The following is a 10,052-nucleotide window of genomic DNA, read 5'->3' as shown; positions in this document are numbered from 1 at the left end:
AGAGGATGAGGGTGGGGTCCCTTTGGCGGGATAGGGTTAGCGGGGTCTTGGTGTTCCCATACACCGTGCTTGTTTTGATCTGGTGCTTTTCCGCTCTTCCGGAGGCTCTGACACAGTTCCCGAGGGCCTGCGCCCATCGGCCACTGAGCCGGTGACCTTGGCCCCCCTCCCCTAAGCCCCAGCCCCACAGGTGTTCCAGAGAGTGGGGTGCTTAAGGAATCTGGACGGCTCAGGACCGTTTCTGAGCTCTGCTAAGCTCCAAACCAGCCCAGCAGCCAATGGCTGGCTATTGAGCAACTTCAGATTCGTTTGGGGAGTGATCACTTCTAAAACATGAAAACATCGTTGCCTGCCTCGGGGTGGCACCTGGTGCCCTGCCCGCCAAATGCTTGTTCCTTGCACCAAGGGCTAGGAGCTCTTTCTCAGTCAGTAGGGTGAGAAGAGCCGCTGCCTGCAGGGCAGCCTGAAGGGGCAGGCATCCTTTGCAAAAGCAGCCGGGAAGGGGTGGAGAGGTCAGAGCCTCCTGAAGTTGTGGGGTGACCTGGAAGCAGATGCAGGGACTCCAAGGAGGGGCCGTTCTCGGAGGTGGAGACTCAGAGTTTGTGAGGGAGCATCTTTGCAAGGGCCGTTGTCGCACTGGCTGAGTAGCTCACCTCCCTGCACCCTTCGGAGGACCTCATTCTCAAAACTGAGGATGGTGGGGCCGGAGCGATAGCACAGCGGGTAGGGCGTTTGCCTTGCACACGGCCGACCCGGGTTTGATCCCCGGCATCCCATATGGTCCCCCAAGCACTGCCAGGAGTGATTCCTGAGTGCAAAGCCAGGAGTAACCCCTGAGCATCGCTGGGTGTGACCCAAAAAGCAAAAAAAAAAAAAAAAAACAACTGAGGATGGTTTCTGAGCCCTGCGAAGCTCAGAAAAGAGCTGGGAGGGCAGCGCAGGCGCTGGGGGCTGCCTGAGGGAGGGTGGGTGCCTCTCCCTCCAGACTCTACCCACAACGCTCAGATGCTTAGAGACCCACCCCAGAGCCGCCCTCAGGATGCCCGTTGCCCCTGCCCCCCCCCCCCGTTCTCCCCACCTGGCGGGGTCCTCGGGACTAGGATAGGCCACATTTCTTTCATATTCTTCCTTGTTCTCCAAAGGTGGTGAAGCTGCAGGTCTCCCGACTCCAGGAATCCTGGTCATAACCCCTCACCGGCTGGGAACTTCTTAGTCTCAAAGGCTCTGACCTGAACTCCAAGATAAATATTTAATGTAGAGGGTGCAGCTGGGCGGCAAAAGGTCCCCACTTCCTGCTCCTCACAGAGAGAGGTAGTAGCCATGGGCCAGGAGCTGGGAGCAGGCCACCAGGTTCGTCTCTATGGGCAGAGGGAGCGACAGGCAGCTTGGGGCAGGTGGCGGGGCAGACCCTGTGCAGACTGGGGCCTTGCTGAGCCACTGGTCCTGCCTGGCTTCTCTGGCGAGGGACCCCTGGGCTGCTCCCTTCCCCTCTCAGGCCAGGTCCAGCCTCCCTGCCCAGCCAGACTTGCTCTCCCAGGGTTTCAGGCAAGGAGGAGCTCTAGCTGGATCCTTCCAGCATATTCCCCCGGTGCCTGTGGAGACTCAGATAAGAAGAGACTGCTGGGAGCACCGCATAAGGAATCCTGACCAACTCCTTTTTTTCGTCCAGATTTGGAGAGAAGAATCCTCTTTCCCTTTGAAATGTGGAAGATTAAGGGTTTGGTAAAGGCCAAGGATTCAGCCACTATGCAGGTATCTGATTTCTCGGCTCCTCCCTCCAGACTCAAGGCTCTGCTTGCCTTGCCCCTGGCCCGGCCCAGGGAATGCAGGTGTGGCCGTGGTGGGGGAGGGTGGGCAGGGGAAAAGGCTGCCCAGCAGACCTGACTGTGGTCTCCATCCAGACGCACTGTCCTCTGCTCCCCTGGTCGCCTCCCTGGGACTTCCTGCCCTGCTATCGTCCCCAGCTCTGCCTTGCCTCGCCTCTGCTGCCCAGGCCATCTGAGCCCCCAGACAGTTACATAAGGGCATCATTTCCCCAGCTTGCTTGTCAGCCGTGGGCGCCCCGCCCCTTGAGGCTGCCTCTCTGGGCTCTGTGGATTATCGCCAAGGGCACCATCAACAGGTCTGTCCACGCCCTAGGGGGCCAGTAGAGGTGGGGGTGGGGGTGGGCATGGGGCGGAGACCAGGATGCTGTTGATGCGCATCACTCTGAAACCCACCTCGGTGACCAAGAAGGATGAATGGAAGGCACTTAAGGAGCTTTTCGTTTTGAGGAGGATGAACAGAGAACAATTCGGTTATATTTCTCAAGGGGCAAAGAGAAATAAGGAATCCCGTAAGCCGTTTCCCTGAGTTCCTATCCCTCGGGAGGGTTTGCATCCGGTGTGGAGGCTCTGATGTGGCATTTGGATGCCACACTCAGACTTATCCTGAGTTGCCCAGGCTCTTGCTGGCCCCCCAGTTAGAAAAAGAAATAGCAGCTGCTGTCTTTCTCTACCCCAAAGGGAGGAACTCTTGGTACCTTAAGGATACTTTTTATTGGGAGGAGGGGGGTTGGGCCACACCTGGCTGTGCTCAGGGCTCTGCACTCAGGGATCACTCCCGGCAGTGCTCAGGGCTTACTCCTGGCTCTACACCATGGCCCGACCTTGACTAGGGTGGGCTGAGAAAGATGGCTTCACTAAAGAGCGAGTTACTGGCTCACCAGCTCTGTGCTCAGGGATCACTCCTGGTGGGCTTGAGGGACCCTATGTGGTGCAAAGATCCGGCCTGGGTTGGCTGCATGTGAGGCAAATTGCTTCCCTGCTGTTCGATTGCTCCAGCCCCTGGGAGATTCTTTAGTCAGACTTTGAGTAGGGTTTTGTTGTTTAGTTTCTGGAATGTCGGGGATTGAACCCAGGGCCTCATACACATAAGTGAGCACTCTACCACTGAGCTGACTTCCCTGGCCCTTGAGTGGTTTTTGTTTTTGTTTTTGTTTCTTTTTGGTTTTTGGGTCATACCCAGCGATGCGCAGGGGTTACTCCTGGCTCATGCACTCAGGAATTACTCCTGGCGGGGCTCGGGGAACCATATGGGATGCTGGGAATCGAACCCGGGTCGGCTGCGTGCAAGGCAAATGCCCTACCCGCTGTGCTATTGCTCTAGCCCCCCTTGAGTGGTTTTATTCAGGGGGAGGCACACCTCACAGTGTGATGGGTGGCAAGGGTCTGTCCTGGCACTGTCTGTACTCAGGGGTCCATGTGGTGCTGGGGACGCCAGGGCTTCCACGTGGGAAGCCTACCCTTGAGTCATCTCCCCAGCCTTGAAGAGGTGCTTTATTTGGGGTCTCAGGGCGCCTCTTCTTCCTCCCAGCGGGACTGAGCATGGAGGGGCAGATCGGGTGCCCCCATGGCGAGCAGCGGACCCAAAGCCCATCCACTGTGGCAGCAGAGTCCCCACCACGCTGGCCCCTGGGTTCCCTTCTCCTTAGTGGAGCTCACGAGGACACCGAGGCTGCTTTGGGGAGAACTGGACTGGAGGAACCTTCTAGTTCTCAGGAAAGCAGAGGGCCTCCTACGCAGTGAGCCCGGCTGGCGCCCTTGTGTCAATATTTGGCCCACGGGGCGGGCGGTTCAATGCAGGGGGTGCCCAGGGATGCATTGCTGCTCAAGCCCTGCTGTGCCAGGGACCACCAGAGTCATCTTGGCAGGGTCCCCTCCCCACCCCCAGGGCCTCCAGGGCCACTCCAGTGATGTTTGAAGCCCTCTGGGGGCTGCACCTAATGAGGCCTGGGAGGCCACGTGGTGCCTGTCCGGCGTATGCCTGCCCTAGCCCAGTGGTGATCTGCTTTGTAGGAAGCAACAGATATGGGCAGGGGAAGGAATGACCTCAGCGGGAACCCAACCCAGTCACCTCAGCCCAGGCAGGAGCTGGGAAACTAGGTCTGCAGTCGCCTCCTGCCCCGGCTCAGATAAGGGGCTGTTAGAAGGCAGATAAGGGGTCCGGCCTCAAGGCCAGTGGACACTGGGATCGCTCTGGCCTTCTAACAAAGAGCCCCTTTGTGTTCCCACCTCCTTGATGTCTATGCCGTGGCCCAACTTTGACTACTGTGGCCTAGAGAGATGGCTTCACTTCCCAGCGAGTTACTGGCCCATTGGATCCAAGTCACATCTGTCTAATCCCCCCACGGATCCATGACAGGAACCAAAAAGGATTTCGGTCACATATGTAAAGACAGGGAACTGTCGGGGCCAGAGTGACAGCATGCAGTGGAGGGAGAGATCTCCAGCACCCCACAGGGTCCCCTGAGCACTGTCAGGAGTGATTCCCGAGTGCAGAGCTGGGAGTAATCCTTGAGTATTGCTGCTGTTCGACCACCCCCGCCCCCCCAAGGTAACTGTACACCAAGACTATAAATGGCAATACTATTGTAAACACATTACCTTAACTATAATACTTTTTTTTATTGAGGAAAAAAATAATTCGCTTTGAGATCTTTTTAGGTTTTAAAACTTTTTTTCACAATTTTAGAAATAAAGACATCAAATGCCTCATCTTATGGAAGTTATCAGAAGATCTTAACTGAGTTAGAAGGATATTGCTAAGTCAGAACATCACTTGGGTTAATAGTAATGGCAAAAAGCACATGCAGGGGCTGGAGCGATAGCACAGCGGGGAGGGCGATTGTCTTGCACGCAGCCAACCTGGGTTTGATTTCCAGCATCCCATATGCTCCCCTGAGCATCACCAGGAGCGATTCCTGAGTGCAGAGCCAGGAGTAACCCTGTGCATCGCCGGGTGTGACCCAAAAAGAAAAAAAGAAAAAAAAGCAAACTCAGCTTGTTGGAAATGAGAACTTTGGCTCCTTTCGAATCTGTGCTATGGCCAACAAGCGGCTTTAGGCAGGCCTGCCAGGGCTGGCTTTAAACTCTCCACAGCCGCAACCAAAGGCATCCCCGCTTGGATGCAGTTTCCTCTCCAAGGGTCCTGAGAATGGCCTATTCCCAACTCCCCCTCTGCCCACAGGAGGCTGTTTCCTTGGCATATCCACAGCACCTCGGATTCCTCTTATCAGAGGACTCTAAGGCTGGGTTGGAACTTCCTTTTCCTGGGAGTTCAGCTCTATGTTCCACTCCCTCTCCTCTCTGGCCTCACTCAAGTTGCAGTTCCTCCAGGGCTATGGCTAGGGTCACAAGCAGCGTTATTAATTACTATCATAAAAATTATCTCGTCTTTGTAAAGACTTTGCTGAGATTCTGTCTTCCTTTTCTTTAAGTAGATGCCTCTGCCAGAGAAGCCCCAGGCCTGCTCATGAGTTAGAGGTAGGCAAAGTGCCAGGCAGGCAATGAATTCTGAGCGGGAGAAATCGAAACACATGTGGCAGTCGCCAAAACCAGTTCAAACTGAAATGCTGAAAATGACAGAAAGAACAAGTTTTCTCTTTTCTCTCTTTCTCTCTCTCTCTCATTCTTTTTTTTTTTTTTGGTTTTTGGTTTTTGGGTCACACCCGGCGATGCACAGGGGTTACTCCTGGCTCTTCACTCAGGAATTACCCCTGGCGGTTCTCAGGGGACCATATGGGATGCTGGGATTAGAACCCGGGTCGGCCGCGTGCAAGGCAAACGCCCTACCCGCTGTGCTATCGCTCCAGCCCCCCTCTCTCTCATTCTTTTTGAGTAATGATGGAGCTGTCCCCTTGATGTTATCAGAAACAAGAGCAGATATCAAACAGCAGCTTTCCCTTGACTTCTGGGATTAAAAATGGGCATGCACCAAAATGACAGTGCCTCCACCAGAAAATAAAGGAAATAAAGACACAGGGAGACAATAAAGGACAATAAAGTTTCAAAAGCATGTCCCTTTAAAAAAAATCTTAAGAGATGACTTCCAATCTACAGTTAGAAAGTTTCAAATTAATTTCTCGTGCATAAAAAGTCCCATTGGACCCAGGCTGTCCCTCCCTGGGTGCCTGCCCGCCCAGCAAACTGGCTGTCACACCCATAATTTGCCTCCTGGCACCGTCTTGGTGCACCAACAGCCCTGGCCCAGAGACACAGCAGCAAGTCCCGGAAGACACCACAGTGCCGGAGATCTCTCGGGGCCCCATACCAAGCCAATATCACTGGGGCACCCCAGATGGAGCAGGTACAGTCTCCCCGTCAACTTCAGATGGAATCCTGGCGACCAAGAGCTTCCACAAGCAAGGCCCAGGTATTCGGCTTATAGGATTAAATCTCCAGGCCTAATGGCGGCAGAGGACCCAGGCTATCCCTCCCCAGGTCCCCGCCCGCCCAGTAGATTGGCTGTCACACCCACAATTTGCCTCCAACACCATCTTAGCGCACCAACAGCCCTGGCCCAGAGACTCCCAATTGAATCCCAAAATGGGTTAGTGCCATATAGAGATGTCTCTGGAACGCAACCACTTACAATCTAGAAATTTACATTTATAATCATGGCTATGTGAGCTCTAATGATATTCAAAATGAGCAATGGAAGATAAAGTATCTAGCATCTGTCCCTGGCAGGTAGGCTTGAATGGTGGTGGGAAATTTCGAGCAAAACATAATGCCTGGGCTGGAGCAATAGCACAGCAGGTAGGGCATTTGCCTTGCAGGCGGCTGACCCGGGTTCGACTCTCAGCATCCTATATGGTCCCCTGAGCACCACCAGGGGTGATTCCTGAGTGCAGAGCCAGGAGTAACCCCTATGCATTGCCAGGTGTGACCCAACCCCCTCCCCCAAAATAAAACATAATGCCCAAAATTAGAGAGAGTCTTGGGGAAATTGTCTGCCATAGAGGCACGGTGTGGACTGGGATGTGGGTGGTGGATGGTGTGCACTGGTGGAGGGGTGGGTGTTCCATCATTGTATGGCTGAATCTCAAACATGGAAGCTTTGTAACTCTATCTCACGGTGATACAATTAAAAAAAATTAAAAGTAATGTGGAGCTCATGCCCAATTCAATCAGCTTAATCAATGGCTGAACAAATAGCAGTACTCCTACATTATTTAAAAAAAATAACAAAATAAAGTTAAAAGGCCCGTTAAATGATTTCTGTCAATTAATAATATTCCCATCATTTTCTTTAACATAACTGCAGGCCATAAAGAGCATATAATCACATACAAGGAAATAACATATGGTTTTTTTTTTTTTTTGCTTTTTTTTGGGTCACACCCAGCGATGCTCAGGGGTTACTCCTGGCTTTGCACTCAGGAATTGCTCCTGGCAGTGCTTGGGGGACCGTATGGGATGCCGGGGATCGAACCCAGGTCGGCCGCGTGCAAGGCAAACGCCCTGCCCGCTGTGCTATCACTCCGGCCCCCAGGAAATAACATATGGATCAGAAAAAAAGCTTGAAAACATTATATCTGGTTTAGTGTTTTAAATGAGATGGTCAAATATAATCTCATAGATTTGACCACCTCATTCAGGAAGCAAACCAGGATCCTTCCTCAGAGAATATCTGCTGCCATTTCCACATGGACAAACAGCTGCTGGGCTCAGTATGCCAATAAAGGGTAGACCAGACATCTTCAGAAAGGCTCCTGATGGACAAAAATCCACCTTTATTGTCCCAGATAGAACCTAGGGTAGTGCCCTTCCTTACTAATTTAATGTGCAAAAGAGTAAGTGATTTGGGCCGGGCACGTCCGGGGGTCACTTACAGGGAGGCAGAGTTCATGGCCTTACTCGCACTGCTCGGAGGGCTGGTCTGTGTCCATATCCACGCTTCTCGATTTTGAGCCTTGACTCGTCATGAGGGTCTGGTCGGGGAGAAGATGTCCCGGGGAAAGGTGTTATTTAACAAGTCTTGCCAAGGTTGCTGGGGCTTGAGGCCAAGGCCTTCTGGAGGGAATATCCCAGGATCATCTTTTCCTTTGTGACTGCATAGATGAAGCTTACCCTGACCCCATTGGGCTGGCTGGCCACGGGCAGGTCAGGTCCCGGTCTCAGGTAATATAGGCTCCCTCCGTCACCCCGTCAGGGGCACAAAGCCACATTGTTCGTACAGTTTTCCGCTTGACTCAAGACTAACAACCCAGCGTGTTTGCTTTTAGCTTGGTTTCTTTCCACACAACTTTCTTCCTTCCTCTGTGAACCTTTGCTTTCTCTTCAAGCTCTTCCACAAGCATTTGGTCCCAAGCAGTGCTGAGGAGGGCCTGTGGGCAAGAAGACACTTCCCAACCGTCCTCCAGGTAAGCCAGAGCCGCTCCTGGCTAATGCCGCGGCTGTTGACTCATCTTAGAGGAGTTTCCCTGGAGATGTGCGAGAGGTGCCAGGCCAGGTGGAATGCAGGGTTATAACTGCAGGTGATTTAGACGCTGGATCCTCAGCCCCACGGTTGGGGTTACAGGCTCACTCTTCCTCTGAAATCTTTTCTGCCTCGGTTTGGGAAAGTTAATATGTTTTGGGGGTGAAAACACTTGGGTTCCACTGTTACTAAAACAACTATAATTAATATTAGGGATTCTAGAATAACAGCTCAACAAAGTTTCTATGACTTCAGAAATAATTTTCAGGGCTGGAGCGATAGCACAGCGGGTAGGGCGTTTGCCTTGTACGTGGCCTACCTGGGTTCAATTTCCAGTATCCCATATGATCCCCTGAGCACCGCCAGGAGTGAGTCCTGAGTGCAGAGCCAGGAGTAACCTCTGAGCATCACCGGGTGTGACCAAAAAAAAAAAAACCCAAAACAACAAAACAAAAGAAGAAAGAATTTTCAAAACAAAAGCCAGGGAGAAAAGCCTGAGAATGAATCCAATGAAAAATTAAGGATCAGTCACTCTGAATAAGTTCTTCCTAAACCATTTGAACCAGTCACCCAGAATGAACTTAAGTCTCAAGAACTTGAGTTTCATATTTAAATATATGATACTGTCAAAAATTCTAGAGCTTAGCAACTATTTATGTAAAAAAGGGCAGGAAGAGGAACCAATGTCAGCCTTACTCATACCAAGAGGCTGGAGAAAGTTTGGTTTTTGGGGCCACACCCAGCGTTACTCAGGGGTCTCTCCTGGCTTTGGCTCTGATCACTCCTGGTAGGGCTCAGGGACCTTATGGGATGCCAGGGATCAACCCTGGGCCGGCTGCTTGCAAGGCTACCTGTGTACTACCACTCCAGCCTCCTAGAAACTGGATTTCAAAACTCTTGAGTCATAACCATTAGCAACAAGCCCAATCACAACCCAGAGGCCCACTTCACCCACTCATAAGAGTAGGTGCCTCAAACTTGGTGTTTAAAATGGACTCAGAGGAGGGGCTTTGAGACAGTGCCAACCATAGAAGAGCCCAACACTGTCTAGTTTGAAGAAATCCCACACATGTCGTTCATGATATTCAAGAATTCTTGTCTTTTTAAAATTTTTTTCAAATTGAATCACCATGAGAGACCATTCCAAAACTGCTCTTGATTGGCTTTCAGTCATATTCCCACCCCTCTACTAGTGTTCATTTCCCACCACCAATATCCTACATTTCCCTCCCACCATCCCCAACACCCCTCCCCTGTCCCCTGCAGCTGCCTCTATGGCAGACACTTTTCTTCTTTCTCTCTCTCTCCTTTGTGCATTATGGTTTGCAATACGGGTACTAAGAGGTCATCATGTTTGTTCAGGGTATCCAGTACTTTTATTGCGAAGGTAAGGCTATCAGGAAGGTAGCTTTTCTTAACTGGGTGGCAGATTTGGGGTATGGACATGACTGCCAAGGCTTCTGGAAGTACAGAGAGGTGGGGGGAGGTGGCCCATCCCAACCCCAAGAAAGTCTGAAGATTTCAGTCACCAAACCCACACACCCAAACCATCAGCAGATTATATCTCAGTGAGGTTCATCTCAAGACAGTGGAGTCCGGTCCAGAGCATGGTATCAATTTTGGATTGTAGAAGCAAGAGGCTGCAGGAGGCACTCTTTGGGTGAGCACCAGGCTGATCCACGCCCCTCCAATTTACTCTGGTCTGTTCAACCTTGCGTGGGTCTTAACTGTGGCTTTTGATCTCTTTCAAAATTTATTTATGGGTCTCTGAAGCAAGGGTGGTAGGAAAGCTTACATGGTGGTGCTAGAGT

The sequence above is a fragment of the Sorex araneus genome, chromosome 7, assembly GCF_027595985.1.
Source record: "Sorex araneus isolate mSorAra2 chromosome 7, mSorAra2.pri, whole genome shotgun sequence".
Lineage (NCBI taxonomy): Eukaryota > Metazoa > Chordata > Mammalia > Eulipotyphla > Soricidae > Sorex > Sorex araneus.
This window is presented reverse-complemented; position numbering follows the sequence as displayed.